General features: G+C 42.7%; 1 protein-coding gene across 4 annotated transcripts in view; it reads left to right on the top strand.

Moving 5' to 3' along the window:
• Positions 1-9,534: 9,534 nt before the first annotated feature.
• ADGRF5 (adhesion G protein-coupled receptor F5) overlaps positions 9,535-17,980 on the top strand; it is a 71,255-nt gene continuing 62,809 nt past the window's right edge. For 3 of the 4 annotated variants that reach the window (XM_061622627.1, XM_061622626.1, XM_061622623.1), the window contains exon 1: positions 14,313-14,391. The gene's annotated coding sequence lies outside the window, so the exon portion shown is untranslated. Of the gene's footprint in view, positions 9,618-14,312; positions 14,392-17,980 lie in introns of those variants that run through there. The other variant, XM_061622624.1, reaches the window with a different exon arrangement.

Genomic DNA, 17,980 nt, shown 5'->3' with positions numbered 1-17,980 from the left:
TATTGCTTTGTTTCTAAACAGTGCATGTCTTGCAACTTCCTGCTGAAATCCCATAGTTTTTCATAGTACAATTGTTTTGTCTGCTTTTGTTGCACTACAACTCCTCTGGACAGCAATAACATGGTAGCAGTGGGGAAGCATCACTATTATTGTATCCAGAACATTTTGCATAATATACTTGCAGTAAAGCACCAGTCTGGAGTGGCCCTTTGTCTGGCAATGTCTGGCGCAAGTGAGGTGCTGGCAATCTCAGAATGCACACATCTAAAAGAGATTAGGATGCATCAATGGAAGTTGCATGACAGGACATGTTACTTTGTACTTGGGCAAAGCAGAGCATGCATGAGTCTGACACTATCTTATATTTCCAGAAAGTAACATTTTAAAAAGTTTTGGAGTAAATGCTTGGAACTAAGTATGGGGTGGTTGTACAGTCTGTTTACGATATACACCTGGGGTGATATGGGACATAAGGGTGAAAGAATATCCTCCCTAAAGAAGGGTAGTTTTTCTTTAGAGTTGGTATGACACTGGTTGGCAACCTGACAAATGTCTGTTGAATGTTCTACAGGTTTGGCCTGTTTCCATGAGAGTAACTGATGTAATAATAATAATAATAAACTTTATTTCTACCCCGCCCTTTTTCCAATAGGACTCAGAGTGGCTTACAACTAAAAACAACACCATTAAAACATACAGAAGTATACAATTAAAAAAGAATTAAACTATGAGAAAAATTAAAACCATAAAACATACGTTAAAAACAGCAGACAATTTAAAATAATAAAATCATATAATATTGTAGATATCACGACACAGTGAGACACGGTGAGACCAGAGTTCAATTTCGGAGCCCCCCTCGTAATTCTCGTCTCCGCTTTTATTTTACCTCCGCTTGGAGGCGTGGATTATTTTCTCTCCATAAACAGCCTATGACCTTTAACTATTGTATAACATCACGTACATACATAGTACAACAGCATTATCTACGTGGCAATATGCAGGCAGTTATTTAACCACTACAGATGTCAGTATCGTTTACAGCCATAAAGTTAACCACATCCTGTTTTTCCACTGGTCAGATCGCAATGTCTTGAGAGATAGTGTACTGAGAACAGCAGCGTGGTTTGCCAACGTATGCTGTTCATTCAGTCCACCCCACATCTCCCCCTTTTTTATTTTTTAGCAAAAAGTAATTACTACGTAATGGTCGCGGAGCAACAGGTGTACACGTCTGGAAAAGGTATTGTAAAAAACAGCATAAGCCTATACTTAAAATGAGTAAAAGAATAGCATATCTAAGAATCTGACTTAGCCATCCAGTGGGCAGCCAACTCCAAAGCCACTGCCACCAAGTTGTAGGGGCGTCCTGCAAAATGTTATTAGCTAGATCCTTCAAGTTTTTTACCTGTGTTCTGATTTCAAAACTGTTGTCAGTTAAATTAAAACAGCACATATTCTTTATAGTTTCGCACCCCAACTGATGTTGTAATAGCAGGTAATCTATAGCTGCACGATTATCCAAGATAGCTTGTCTTAATATACCCTGCTCTTCATTTAACAAAGCAATGGCTCGAGAGGTGGCATTTATCATCTTAACATAATTACAGGCTAATTTATGTAATTGATTGCTGTTACTTACTGCCAATGCAGGAAGTCCAACAAGGGAGATGGCTAGTGATACACTTTCTGCTTTATTAAGCAATTCCACCTTGTCATTACAATCAGCCGGCATGGCAACAGCTTCTCTTTTCCTACGTTGGGCTAGCAACTCCCTTTTATGAAGGAAAATGGGAACCAGTCGACTCAGGCAACAGATGGTATCAGAAATATTAGCGGGAACATAATTAAAAGTGGTTTCTCCACATGTCCAAAACCATCCACCTGGTAAAGGAATGTGTCCGTACATACTGGATATGTTAATGTGCTGTGTACAATTCCATGTGGGTCTCCCAACCTTTAGACATCCCTTCTGCACCTTATGTCGACTACAATTAACCATCCGAGCACACGTATTATTAATGGAATTTGCAACATGTGATGTAAATAATTGAAAAGCATTAACAGGCAGCTGGAAGGTTGGAGTTCCCCAATTCGAAACAGTATGATATTTAATCTCTGAAGTATTCATGAACCGCCCAAGTCCTGTAATGTTCCCAATATCCCCAGGTGCTTTGCATACGGGTATTAAACATGTTCCCAACATACCCATTTCCTGTACATGTTCAGTCATGCAAAAGTCACTCACATTTGTCATTCTTGCTAACTGAACCCAGATATTGTGTTGAAACCGCATCCCCAACTCCTGCCCCAACCTGTCAGCCCCGGCGCTTCCTAAAATCCAACAAATGCAAAGTACAAAAATAGAATTTGTATTTAAAGACGCAATTAAAGCAAGAATGGTATTCTCAGTTGTCTTGTCCACCCCGGCTTGTTCCATTGCTTTTTCTGCTTGTGTTGCTAAGTTCTTTATTTGGCCCCAAGTCACGGGAGGTTGCGGAACATTCCGACCACGCTTCCTGGAAGACATCCCAGTATCCTGGAGTTGCAGAGAAAAATTAGGGATGGGATTCTTAAGATTATCGTGCCAGGACATCGTCTTTCCAGGGCCGGATACACCTAGCAGGTACCCACACAGGACCGTCAGGCGTAGACACAGCCGCATAACCTCGACCCCACGTTATAAGCGGAACTGGGCCTTTCCACTCTGGATTCGGTAGTTGCCGAAACTGCACCCGCGGGGCAGGTAGAGACTCCGACTGCTGAAAATGCCGCTGCGCTCGAGTAGAAAAGGAAAAATGAGTATTGGGAGATTGAGACAAATTTAAATGATTAATGGTAAACAACACTTGTGCCAGCCACTCCTCTTTGGTGGCCAATCCCAGTGGTACTCCTCCTTTTTGTTTTTGTTTAAGCAAATGCTCTTTAAGGGTACGATTGGTACGTTCGACGACAGCTTGACCTGTAGAATTATAAGGAATACCAAACAAATGTGTAATGGACCACTTAGTGCAAAACTGTGCAAATTGCTGTGAAACATATGCAGGACCATTATCAGTTTTTATCGTCTGAGGTTGGCCCATGATGGCAATAGAACGAATGACATGATTAATAACATTCTTAGTTTTTTCCCCTTTCTGAGGAGTTACCCATATGTATCCGGAATATGTATCTACTGTAACATGCAAATACTTCCATGGGGAGAAAGTAGGAAAATGTGTAACATCCATTTGCCACAACTGGTTAACTATGAGACCTCGTGGGTTCACTCCTGGTTCTGGGGATAGAGTTAACTGTGTGCATTGGGGACATTGTTGAATAATGGCAGAGGCTTCCTGGGCAGTAAGATGGAATTGCTTCTGGAGTGCTTTAGCATTTTGATGATGAAGGGCATGACTTTCTATGGGTGTGCAAAGGAGGGCACGAAGAGCCTGATCAGCATATTGATTACCTTCTGTTAACAATCCTGGGAAAGGTTGATGACTGCGAATATGAAATATAGCAAATCGACAAGACCGAGTATGTATGAGTTTTTGAAGTGTAAGCATAAGAGCAAGTAGATTAGTGTCCAGCATGGGAGAGACATAACTACCGGGTAATGCAAGTACAACATTCTTAACATAAAGACTATCGGTAATAATGTTAACCTCCTGATCTGCAAAAGTCAACAGCGCCATACTAACAGCGGCCAACTCAGATCTCTGAGCGGAAGTTTGGGGTAAGGTGAAAATTGTCTTCCAAACCCCCTGCTCGTGCCATGCAACAACCCCTCTAGTTGGACTGCCATCAGTATAGACCGTGACCGCAGGTAAGGGTTGTAAACTGATTACAGATTGAAACTGGATAGGAATTTTTTGTGTAATTTGAAGCCGTGGATCTGATGAGGAACGACATGAAATTGTGCCCAAATAAGAGACTAAAGCCCATTGAAGGTCATCAGAAAGTGCAACAGCATTTTCCCATGTGTAAAGTTTAAGAGGCAACGAAATTTCAACCGGATCGATACCTAATAATTGCCTTGATCGTAATCGTGCTTTTTGGATTATTTCTGCTGCTTGCATTGGCAAAGTTGTGATAGATGACTTTGGTGTATGGGCTAAGTAAAGCCACTCTATTATATGTGTAGCATTGGAGCCTGACTCCTGAGTGAGTGCAGCAAAAAGTTGGCTTCCATCAAATAAAACAAATAAAATCAGTGGTTTATTCAATATTTGTCGATCCACCCAAATAGCTTTTAACGTTGTAGAAACTAATTCTAGGGATTGCCTTGCCTGTTTCGTTAAAGTAATAATATCTGCAGGTTGACGTCCTTGTTTTAAACATTCAAATAAAGGCCCCATGTCTTGAGTGGTAAGTTTACAATATGGTCGAATCCAATTAATAGAACCCAAGAATTGTTGTAGTTCTACATAAGTTGGCTTCATTGACAAAGTAAGACAGGGCAATACAGGAGTGGAGTAGGATTGCATTAATTTATGTAACATGCCCTGAGGTAGCACTTTCCATTGATATCGTTGCGCAGGGCCAGAGTTATTATATACGGGAACAGTAAACGCAAATTTCGGTGCGTCTTGCGCTTGTAACGGTATTGTGAAAAAGCAATCTTTCAGGTCTATAATAGCTAAGGAATAGTCATATGGAATTAAATTTGGATTGGGCGTCCCACATTGTAGCGGACCCATGGGCACAATTAATTTATTTATTTCTCGTAAATCATGTAAGAGCCTCCACTTTCCAGATTTCTTTTTAATCACAAACACTGGGGTGTTATAAGGGCTATTACTTTCTGCTATATGATCAGCTTCCAGTTGCTCCTTTACCAGTTGGTGCAGAGCTTCTAATTTTTCTTTGGGTAAGGGCCATTGTTCTACCCAAATGGGTATGTCTGTCTTCCATTGTAAAGGAAGAGCTGCCTTTTGTTGGCTAATCATTAATAACAATGGTGGTCTGGAATTGCTCCAGTAAATCCCTTCCCCACAGATTTACTGAAATGTCCAAAATACAAGGGCGAATGTGGGCTATACGATCACCATCAAGAGCAACAACTTGTATCCAATCCTTACTCCGTTTTGAATCCTGAGCTCCGCCCACTCCCCACACAGAAGGGGCCACTTCTACTGGCCAAGAGGATGGCCAGTTATGTTCAGCAATTACTGTGACATCTGCCCCAGAATCTATAATACCTTCAAAAATAACATTGTTTAAACAATACTTACGAACCGGTTTCTCCCTGGTCACTTCTGCCAGTACTGCAGCTACCTGTGGATGGAAAGGATTACCTGAAATACTCACACTCGGCGATTTCGTCCTTGTAGATCCGAATCCACCAGTACGTTTTTGGGAGGAAGTGTTCGATGTGAAAAGACGATATGGCAATAACAATAGTTGCGCAAAAGAATCTCCCTTCTTCAACTGAAGGGGAAGGTGACTCCAATACTGAATATAAATAATTCCCTGATAATCAGAATCAATAACACCAGGTACCACCATTATATTATTCTTGGAAGCAGAGGATCGCGGTAGTACAAGGCCTACGGTGCCTTCTGGTAAAGGGCCAGTGAGTGTGGTAGGCATTAAAAGAACTGCTCCAGGCAAAGGAACATCTTTTGACTCTGCATGTATTGAATCAATTCCAGCGCTTCCTTGAGTAGCAGGGGTGGGTACACTTCCTTGAGATTCGGGGCTGGAAGCCTGCCCCAAGTTCAGTTTCCCTCAATAGGACGGGAAGACACGTTGGTATTGGTAGTGGGAGCTGAACGACACTGATTAGCCCAATGATAACCCTTTTTACATTTCGGACAGATTTTCTTTGGCCGGTTTGTAACAGTGCCCCCACCTTTAAATGCTCCTCCGCCAGGAGCCCGACATTCCCTTCTGAAATGACCAGGCTTTTGACAATTAAAACAATTGCCTGTAGGTTTGTTACCCTGTCTTAATGCCCCAGCTAACAATGTCATGGCATGAACATGTGTACCTACCTCTGCACAAGCTTGAATCATGTCTCCCAATTCATATTGCGGTCTATGAATAATGTTTTTCAAAATCTTTTTACAGTCTGTGTTAGAATTCTCGTAAGCTAATTTTAACAATAATTCCCCTTGTGCCTGAGGGTTATCAACCTGCCGTGTCAGAGCCTCTTTCAAACGGTCAACAAACTGAAAATAGGGCTCTGTTGCTTGCTGCCGTACATTCGTAAAAGAACGTAAGGGTTCTTTCCCAGCAGGCACCTTTTTAAATGCTTTCTGTATACACTCAGCAGTTCGATGAAATGCGGCTTCAGGCAATACCCCTTGTTGTGCTATGGTAGCAAAATTACCTGACCCATAAATTTGCTCGGGAATGATATTAGCATCCCCAGCTGCTATAGCAGCATGTCTAAATTCTTGGTCCCAAACTACATATTGCGAAGGAGTCAAAATCATCCTAAAGAGATCCTTCCAATCTTGAGGGATCATGTTATATCCAGTAGCTACTCCTTCCAACATCCCTTGTACATAATTAGCCGTAATCCCATATTCTCTTACTGCCTTATTTATTTCTCTAATAACAGAAAACGGAAGAGCTGTCCAAGTTGCTATGCGATTATTAGCATTATTAGGATCTGGCTGATATGTAACGGGAAAAGCTGAAATTGTACCCTCCCATTCTCCCATTTCTTCCATAGATAATAATCCTGAGGCTGCAGCCTGAGCTATGGCTGCTTTAACCTTCCCAGTAACCTGTTCTTGTTGAACTGGAGGGCTATATGGAGGAGCATTTACAAATTTCTCAATATCCTTTTCAGGTGTAGGTAAAGAAAGTTGGGGATAAAGAGGAGTTTTCTGGTCAGAATTGGCAAACAGCGATGTCTCTTTTATCCCTAAATGACTAATGGCCTCAGCACACTTTTGCCATAATAAGAGATGGTGAATAGGTGCTCTTGGTTCTTCATGTAATTTTCTCCCTATCTTTATCCAATCTGACTGACGTAGTGATCCTTGCTCTGGATACCATGGACATTGACATTGAATTGTTTTTAACAATGATTCAATGTGAGAACGACTTATAAAAGCTGAGGTATCCTGTTTTAAAATTTTTTGTAGCTCTTGTGCATGAACCTTCTGCTGAGCTGACAATTCCCCCCCCATACTCACGAATGGGAGCTGTACGCTGAGGTGCACCGTTGGCTGATCCTGCCAGTGGGTACGAGGGTGTTTGTTCTGAATCACGTCGGGGTCACCAGATGTAGATATCACGACACAGTGAGACACGGTGAGACCAGAGTTCAATTTCGGAGCCCCCCTCGTAATTCTCGTCTCCGCTTTTATTTTACCTCCGCTTGGAGGCGTGGATTATTTTCTCTCCATAAACAGCCTATGACCTTTAACTATTGTATAACATCACGTACATACATAGTACAACAGCATTATCTACGTGGCAATATGCAGGCAGTTATTTAACCACTACAGATGTCAGTATCGTTTACAGCCATAAAGTTAACCACATCCTGTTTTTCCACTGGTCAGATCGCAATGTCTTGAGAGATAGTGTACTGAGAACAGCAGCGTGGTTTGCCAACGTATGCTGTTCATTCAGTCCACCCCACATAATATAGTCACCAATCCTATGACACTTAATCCTGGTCGTTCTCTATCCCAAATGCCCGTTGAAATAAAACAGTCTTTACTTGTCGCCGGAAGGACGGCAAAGAGGGAGCTAATCGCACCTCACTCGGAAGGGAGTTCCATAACCTAGGGGCGGCCACCGAAAAGGGCCTATCTCGTGTCCGCATCATATGTACTTGCGTAGGTGTGGGGAGCACAAGAAGGGCCTCACCTGAAGATCTCAAATCCTGGACAGATTCATGTAGGGAGATACGATCTGTCAAATAACCCGGACCTGAGCCATGTAGGGCTTTGTAGGTCAAAACCAGCACTTTGAATTGTGACTGGAAACAAATTGGCAGCCAGTGGAGCTGTTGTAACAGGGGGGTTGTATGGTCCCTGTAACCAGCCCCGGTTAGCACTCTGGCTGTGGCTCTTTGTACCAATTTAAGTTTCCGAACAGTCTTCAAAGGCAGCTCCACATAGAGCGCGTTACAGTAGTCTAAGCGGGATGTAACCAAGGCATGCATCACCCTAGTCAGATCAGGCAGCTCCAGGAACAGGCGCAACTGGCGCACCAGTTTTAATTGGGCAAATGCGCTCCTGGATACAGCAGTAATCTGGGCCTCCAAATTCAAAGCTGATTCCAGGAGTACACCCAAACTGCGAACCTGAGACTTCAGGGGGAGTGCGACCCCATCCAGCACCGGTTGAATCCCTATTCCCTGATCTGCCCTCCGACTGACCAGGAGTACCTCTGTTTTATCAGGATTTAATCTCAACTTGTTTGCCCTCATCCAGTCCATCACTGATGCCAGACACTGGTTTAGGACCTGTACGGCTTCCTTGGCTTCAGGTGGAAAAGAGAAATAAAGTTGAGTGTCATCGGCATACTGATGGCACCGAACTCCAAAACCCCAGACAACCTCTCCCAGCGGTTTCATGTAGATGTTAAATAACATGGGGGACAAAACTGAACCCTGAGGGACCCCATAGGTCAATGGCCAGGGGGTTGAGCAGGAGTCCCCCAGTACCACCTTCTGGGTTCGGTCCTCCAGGAAGGACTGGAGCCACTGTAACACAGTGCCCCCAAATCCCATCTTGGCAAGGCGGCCCAGAAGGATACCATGATCGATGGTATCGAAAGCCACTGAGAGGTCCAGTAGAACCAACAGAGACACACTCCCCCTGTCCAGTTCTCTGCGCAGGTCATCCACCAAGGTGACCAAAGCCGTCTCTACACTAATGTATATTTCAAGGAGGTGTCCCAAGAGTTCGACAAAAACCTGGAGCACATTCACTGCAGCACTGACATCGGAGCCAGCAGCTTCCACTGAAGTTATCATTTGATGAACATGCATATATGAACCATCCTTAAAAGCACTGCTGAATTTCTCTTAGGCCCTGAATAAAGTGAAGATCAATAAAATAACTCTGATACCATTAACAAAATCATGACTCTGATATTGGAAGGGTTACAGTACCATACTTGGAGGTTTCCTCCCCCCCCCCCATGCGTGCAAGTGTACTAAATGACAGGTTTTAAGAGCAACCATTTTTTTTAAAAAAGTTGTAAATAAATATTGCCACATATTGTGAGCATTAATAATCTATGCCATCTAGATATTGGTTATTTCCCAGTCAAATATTTGCCTTAATAGTCTGATGCAAATTGATAGTAGATGCAATTGTGTCGGTGTACACACTATACATTTAATACTGGTGGAACACGTTCACCCACTCCCTCAGATAAAATAAACTGAAAGGCTTAGATCAGGTGAATGGCATCAGGAAATAACTTCTCTTTAAAATCCTGGTGTGCTTCATGCATAGACAGGGAAATGCTACTTCTCCCTTTGCCTAGATACATCCTGTCTGAGCAGTAACGCCTGCTCAGTTCCATTAACAGGCCACATTTGGCGTAACTTCCTTTCAGTAAGCAACTAAGTGAGTGGCACTGTAGTGCACAGGAAAGGGGATGTTCAAACATTCCAGATCTATGTAGGGGAGCTACATCCAGGGAAAACCAACCAGGTAAAAAAAAGCTTCTGTGTCTTATGTTTATCTTGGAAGGGGGAGGGACATTATATAGATTGAAGCCCAAGACAAGAGATAGCTCTTGTATAACTTTGCTTGGCTCACTATATGAGAAATGTGAAAAGTCTGAGCAGTGTTTCAACAGGACATTAGCTCATTAGGAACTCTTTCTCAGTCATGTTACTGTTTGTTATGGCTGCAATCTTATACACACTTACCTGGGAATAAGTGTTATTTAATTAAATGGGACTTATTTGAGAAGGCATGCGTAGAATTTCACTGTGGTTTGATAAAGATGATATGCTTTAGAAGAGGAGCTGAATTAAGCAGGAAGTAGTATTCTTTTCGGTCTTTATCCATGACTGCATCCAAAATGAAATTTGGTAACAGTGCCAATGCAGTTTTTGGAGAACAGGCACTTCTTGAATGTTATATTTTTGTGTAAAAAAAATGACAGAGTCCACAACACTTGCAAATTTTGGATTTTTTATATATTTCAAAAATAGCTGAAAAAATAATGAAATGATCCAAATACATTTTCGGACTACTCATTCTCAAATGTAAGAATAACATAATAGTTACTGATCCAGTCTCGTACGTAGCCATTGTTGTTGTATTATTACATGAGTCTCCACCTCTCCATTTTATCCTCACAGCAACTCTGTGCGTTGCTTAGGATGAGAGACTGTGACTGGCCCAAGGTCACCCTTGGGTGAGCTTTGTGACTAAGTGGACTTTGAATCCTGGTTCCCAGGTTCTAGTTCAACATTCAGACAACTTTTTTTGCTACTGCATGCTTTCTTCTCATACTTTACTTTTTTATTATCAGTCATGTCTTTAGCATAGGGATGGGGAATCTGTGCCCCCCCCAGAACTTGTTGGATGCCAGTTCCCTGACCATTGGCCATGGTAGCTGGGACTGATGGGAGTCGCCACAACATGCAGTTAGGATCATAGAACAGTAGAGTTGGAATGGGCCTATAAGGCCATTGAGTCCAATCCCCTGCTCAATGCAGGAATCCAAATTAAAGCATACCCTACAGGTGGCTGTCCAGTTACCTCTTGAATGCCTCCAGGATTGGAGAGCCCACCATCTCCCTAGGTACTTGGTTCCATTGTCATACCACTCTTAACAGTTAGCAAGTTTTTCTTGAAGTTCAGTCAAATTCTGGCTTCCTGCAACTTGAGACCATTATTCTGTGTTCTGTACTCTGGAATGATCAAGAGCTCCTGGCCCTCCTCTGTGTGACAACCTTTCAAGTACTTGGAGTGTTATTATATATCCCCTCAGTCTTCTCTTCTCAAGGCTAAACATGGCTGGTTCTTTCAGTCTCTCCTCATAGGGCATTGGTTCCCAACCTGGGGGCCATGAACAGTAAAGAAATGAATTATTTATTAATTTTTTTAAAAAAAGTCTTCACTACCTGGACGCTGTCTGCTCCCCGCTGCTGCTGCAGATGACACCTCCCCCTTGCTCCAAAGAGGGGAGAGCTTTGCTGAAGTGCCAGAGCATTTTTCAGGCATGCCGAGGGCAGGCATCTGCCTATACCACACATGACAGATGTCTCTCTCGTCTCCTCACATGGCTGCTGCTGACGACACCCTTACTCAGAATGAGAGGAGAGGGCTTTTTGTGAAGCAAAGCAAAGCGAGGCTGCAAGGAAAGGCTGCTTTCCCCCTTCCTTCCTGACAGCCAGCCTGCCTGCCTCTCTTGACTCCTGCTTCGCTGCCACCTCCTTTTAAAAATTATTCTTATTTGCAAGGCCATTCAGATCTTATCTTCGGCCAAGATGGAGCCAAGGAGCAGTGAAGAAGCTCAGGGCTTGCTCGCCCCCCATCTCTGAGGCTAAGTGTGTGCGCGCCAGTGTTGCCCCTTTCTTCCACCTACATTCTACCTCCCCAACCTCTCTGTCAAAGATGCTGCAGCAGTTGAGGGTTTCCCCCCTCCCATGTGCCCAAATACATGCATGCCTGCAGATGCTTGCAGAAGGGGAAGGTGTGTTGTATGTGTGCACGCTGATCTGTCTTCTGCTCCACTCTCATTTCCCAAGTGCAAGTAACCAAGTCATCAGTTCTGATGAGCATCCCAAGGTCTAAAAGCACTACCCCCCCTCCTCAATCTCTCCACCCTTTCGTCTTCACAATCTAGCATCCCCACCACTACCACATTGCTGCTTCTTGATGATGATGATTTTAAAAAAGCTCAGCAGGTTGGCTGAGGCTGGGGTCTACATACTGCAGCTGAAATGTATTTATTTATTATTGCATTTATATCCCACCTTTCCTCCAAGTTGCTCAAGGTGGTATACATGGTCCATTTTATTATTACACCAACCCTGTGAGATAGGTCAGACTAAGAGACTGTGTCTGGCCCAAGGTCACCCAGTGGGCTTCATGGCTGGGTGGCATTTGAACCTGGATCTTAGCCAAACACTGTAAACCACTGGTGTTGGGAGACAGGACTGTACATCTTCAAACTGTTGGGGGGGGGGAGGGGGGTCCCAATTTGATTGGATCTTTGCATTAATAAAAGAAAGCAGCACCTCCATCTGTAGGGAGCTTTTATGGAAAGGGATATTTGGAGATGTGATTTTGCCATGCACCATTTTTTCAATTAACAGAGACTAAAATTACAATTAGTGTGTGTGTGGGGTCACAAAATATTTTGAGCTTACAAAGGGGGTCCTGTACTCATAAAGGTTGGGAACCACTGTCATAGGGCTTTGTTTCCAGTCCCCTGATCATCCTTGTTGCCCTCTTCTGAACCTATTCCAATTTGCACCCTTTTTAAAGTGTGGTGTCCAGAACTGGATGCAGTACTGAAACCAGTGCTTGCACAACCTAATCCTATGCAGTGGGATTTAACAGCACAATCCTATTTACTTTTACTTGTAACTGGGGATGGAAAGATCTGTCTGTTTCGGTTCCATTTTTTTCAATGTTAAATTCAGTTCTCTACATTTCTACAGTGATCTGCGAATAAAAAAAAATTCTCCACCATTTTAGTGTGAATTTCTCCATATAAACACATTTTTGTAGGCAGTATTGACAAAGGTACATATTTTTGCAAGCATTTCTCATCATTTCATGCCTTTTTGCATGTTATTTTCACTCATGTATTCATTTTTATGCACACTTTCCCCTAATACATGCATTTTTATAAATATTGTTTAATTGGCAAACTGCATCCCAAAATTCCAATAAATGCAAATTTTGAAGGATTGCTATGTTTTGGTTCTCATATTGTTTCAGAAAGTGTGAATTTGATAAATTCTGCTTGAAATGTGAACTGAATCGAAATTCTCACCCATCCCTAGTTTTCATATTGTTTTGGAAATTGCGAATTTGATAAATTCTGCTTGAAATGATAAGATAAAATAAGATATTTATTGCGGCCGATGGCCAATACAAAATCATCATACAATTAAAACCATGTTTATGCAAATTAAAACCATCGTTGAGGTTCTTTATATAGACTTTTGACCTAGCAGTGTTCTGTGAATTATAATAGCCGTGGCACAGAATTTAGCAATGACGTATGTAATCTGTGGGTGGCGGTCTTCCAGTAAATATCTTGTATAATATAAGGCATCACGGCCGGGTATCGATTGAATAATTGGAATAATACTTGGAGTTTGAATATTTTGATAGAAAGAGCAATGTAAAAGGACATGAGATATTGTCTCGATTTCTCCAGTTCCGCATGGGTACAGCCTATCAGCGTGGGACCCCCCGGAACCTACCCTCACGTAATGCTGATGGCATCAGGTTAAATCTCGCCATAGTAAAGGCTTTTCTGTGACTAGCAATATGGTTGCTGAGGTATTGTGCAGGGGTAAAGCCCCTGGAATAAGTGATGACGTCAAGCTTGATAGATGTCATAGATAGGTGAGTTTGCAGTTCTATGTCCATTATCTATCATCTTATCTATCTGCTTGAAATGTGAACTTAATCGAAATTCTCACCTGTCCTTATTTGTAAGTAAGCCCCACTGTGACTGTTGCTGCTTGAAGGCTAGATGTTCAATTTGCAACAAATAGTTGGTGAGGGATTAGCTGTGTTATGAATCAGGATGGGATTCTCATTTTGGTAATGGTCCAATTTGCATTCCATCAGTCTGAGAGGTGGCTCCTTTCCATATCTGTTTATTGCTATGTTGAGCTGTCACCAATCCGATTGTTTTCCTCTCAAAAATTCAATTAAGAGAGGGACAAGGGAGGAGGAAGAGATACAGAGAACAAGGGGAAGAGAAAGAGAGGTGGGGGGGGAGAGAGGTTGCCTTCTCAGCCTGCAATTATGCACACTTGCTTGGAAGTTAGCCCCATGGAACTCAGTGGGGCTTACTTCTGAGTAGATGTTCCTTACCTTACAAACTCAGCAAAGATAGTTCCTTACCTTAGTACATTTGCGCATGTACATGCACAAAAAATAGTAGGTCTAGCTGAAAGGCAACACACTGAGATCTACATTGATTGTTGCAATGCATCACTAAGTACTTAACAAAGTAAGAGTCAGAAAGCCTATTTTATTGTATAATATTAGAAGGGGGTGTAGCTATGAGGTGGCATGACTATTGTGAAGGGACCCTGCACTTCTGAATTTGCCACTACACTGCTGGTGATCTATAAAGAATAGCCTGTCTTTAGCTATCCCATCAACACTTGAGCCTAAACCTATTTTTCTGGATGTTTGCAGATCTGGAGGGCACCACATTGGCTACCCCTACTCTTTGACAATCTGGGCCCTGCTAGACCTACATATGGCAGTTATAGTAAGTTGATACACAGAGTACAGCAGATAGAACAAGAAGAATGGAGTATGCTATAGTTGTGTACACCCCAGTTTCCAAGCAGTGAGAGACTTCCAGGGGTCCCAGCACTTACCCAGGATTTGGTTTACTTGGAATATAGGTCAGCACAGACTGTGGTGTCTTCTTGTCCTGTGGTGTTGGTCGCTGCTCGTTTGTGGATGGCTTCCCTGCATGCAGAGAAGCTGCTCGCTAAGAAGCAGTGAACGGCAACATGCAGGATGGAAACGTCCTTACCACCTGGCATGCTGGTTGAACCCACCTGCTCTCAATTGGGGGGGGAGGATTCACCCATATTTTTTATTTTTAAAATCCGCATAGAATATAACATCAGCTTGCCTTTTGCTTTGCGTTTGCTTAACAGCCTGTCTCTACTTTACTAAAGCGAAACAGACTAGCCTACTCTTTGCTTTCTCTTGGGGGAAGGATCAAATACGGAGGTGAAGGGGTGATTGGGTGGATGGAAGAAAAGGAGAAGAGAAAGAGAGAGAATGAATGGCATTGCAAACACAAGGTGTGCAGAGGGAAAGGGAAGGGGGTCAAGAGAGTCTGCAGAAACATTTGGGACTCAATCATATTGCTGTTTTGAAGGCTGATTCGTCCTATATTTTTCTGCCCCCTTCTCTCTCTCTTTGTCTCTGCCCCCCAACGTGTTTAAAAGGATGTAGGACTCTCAGGCCTTTCCTTAGACATTTCTCTGTCTCCTCTTCTCCCCCAACCCTCTCTCTGTCTCTCTGTAAAAGGAGGTGGTGGCAATGGGGAAATTGGGTGGGTGGGTGGAACTTCCTCTGCTGAGTTTCCCTTCTTGGTTGTCATATTAAGACTCAGAGTTTGGGCATTTGGGCAGAGTTTATAAGTTTTAGGAGGAAACTTAAGCATGGAAATTCCTGATCCTAACCTCTGGTGTTGGCTACAACTCCCCCCCACACACACACTTAGACATATTCATTTGCATTTCACCTTCCCATGCACAGCATTCATATATAGAACATCATTAAAAGCTGAAACACCATCATACACGTGCACACTTTATCTCCCTTCAGCCCAAGTTCTCTCCTTTTCCACCTGCCCTTGCTTGCTCTCTATTGTCGTCTCCACACTGTCAATCACACTATGTTGTGATGATGTTTCATGATTGACAGGTGTGTAACTCTTGGGCCAGAACCCCTGGGCTAAGTTCAGCATCTACTGGTTATTTTCTTTCTCATATTTGGCTTTACCTGCCTCCCCCCAACTTGGGAAAACTTGGAACCTCATTTTGGATGGCTGATTAGCTGCCTCCTCCATCTCACACATACATATCTGAGAAATGGTCAAACAGTTAACTCAAATTAGCAGAACTCAAATTAATGAACAGCACAATGACAGCAAAGAAATAGTGACCTAAACAAAACCACAAAGTTCAAAACTTCCCACTTCATCCCAAGGTCTATATGTGCCAAATTTAATTCTGTGTACTTTCCCTTACAGTTAACTCAAGGATACTGTCAGTGAGTTGGGGTCCCCTGCTTGATCCACCATGATGCAAAAATTTGAGAGTATTTTTTGAGCTGGTAATTCTTCTACAACGCTTAAATGCATTGCAGTGCTCCAACCAGCTAGTGACAGCAAAAAGATTTTTGTAGTTCCTTTTGGCCTCTGTAGGTTCAGCCGTTAGAACGGCACTCCAGGACCCAGCTAACAGAAACTACCCATGAAGGAATAGCAAAGCAAAACCCAAAGTACTGATACAGCTCAAACCTCACTTCCTAGTACTGATTTCAGCCAGAAAGGATGAGCCTACTTATTTGTTGATTTCAACCACCAGCATAGGAACTGTACTACAAAGCTTAGCATGCCTTTGTTTCAGGCATCCAGCTAATTCAACTAATAGTGGTTCCCAGTCTCAGCTTCCATTTCTGACCAGATCTGCCCCTTTCTGCTTCCAGTACCACTTGAGCTCAGACTCCCAGTCTTACTTATTAAGTGTGACTAATGAGGACACTGAACTTGTCAAGGACTATCAATACCTTGGCACAGTCATTAACTAAAATGGAGACAATAGTCAAGAAGTCAAAAGAATGTTAGGACAGAGGAGGGTCACTATGAGAGAACTAGAAAAAGTCCTCAAATGCAAAGATGTATCACTGAACACCAAAGTCAGGATCATTCTGACCATGGTATTCCTGATTTCGATGTATGGATGTGAAAGTTGGACAGTGAAGAAAGTGGATAAGAGAAAAATCAACTCATTTGAAATGTGGTGTTTTGCAGATACCATGGACCACGAAAAAGACAAATAATTGGGTGTTAGAACAAATTAAACCAGAACTATCACTAGAAACTAAAATGATGAAACTGAGATGATCATACTTTGGACACATCATGAAAAGACATGATTTACTAGAAAAGACAATAATGCTGGGGAAAACAGAAGGGAGTAGAAAAAGAGGAAGGCCAAACAAGAGATGGATTGATTTCATAAAGGAAGCCACAGACCTGAACTTACAAGATCTGAACAAGGTGGTTTACAACAGATGCTGATTCATAGGGTCACCATAAGCCGCAATCGACTTGAAGGTACATAACACACACATACACACACAGAGGGAGGAGCCATAAGTGTCCCGAGCACCAATTTATTGCAACAATTACATGTGAGCATATCTTGCAGCTCCATCCAACATGTAACTTCACAGTTACAATAATTGGGCGCTACTGGACTCCACCATTCCCCCCCCCTACAAATTTACATTCAGATGACACCTATTTTTTAGATCCACTTCAGTCTGGTATATGGCATTAAAACAGCACTGGTTGCTCTGATGGAAGACCTATGCCAAGAGAAAAACAAGGGAAGTGTGTCTTGGCAGCTTTGATATCATGGAGTAGGGCTGTGCAAGCCCCCCACCCAGTTTGTTTTAGGCCCTGTTTCAGTCATTTGGATTGGGCCCTGATTAGGGATAGGAAAGAAGGATTTGACATTGCATTTTCACTATCTATGCGAAGCAGTCTCGTTTGTTGTGAGCATCTGCAGCTTTTCCTGACATCATTAAAAAATTTATCTTGTATATACCAATATTGTTATTGTTTAAAACAACACTTTAACTCACAACACAGCAGTCATTTAACAGTCAGTGCACCCAGTTTTTTCTCTCTCCCCCTCCCCCCTCCACTTAAATAATCCAAGTGATCCAAGCAGGGAGGGAGTGAAGGAGGTTGCACAGACTCTTTCATCCAAATGGAGAGGATGACAGAAGACAGGGCTGCCTTTGAGATGCAGCACAACAATTAAAGGTTAATACCATAGAGTTTATTAGGGGGAAAGAAGGGGCTGCTCCCTTGTCTGTTTGCCTCACTCAGTGGCCAAGTTGAGGAGACTCTCTAGACTTGCCTTTTAGTCTCTGTAGTATTAATCCTTATGGAAATTTCTCGAACTGTTCAGAAAGCAGAAGGGAGAAAAATTGTTGTTCTTATTTGTGATCTCATCTCTCTCTCACACACACACACCACACATGCTCACTTGACCCTCTTTTCCTTCAGCAGCAGCCAGCAGGGAAAAAGATCCCTCCAT

Source organism: Rhineura floridana, chromosome 4 (genome assembly GCF_030035675.1).
Source record: "Rhineura floridana isolate rRhiFlo1 chromosome 4, rRhiFlo1.hap2, whole genome shotgun sequence".
Taxonomy (NCBI): domain Eukaryota; kingdom Metazoa; phylum Chordata; class Lepidosauria; order Squamata; family Rhineuridae; genus Rhineura; species Rhineura floridana.
This window is presented reverse-complemented; position numbering and strand designations above follow the sequence as displayed.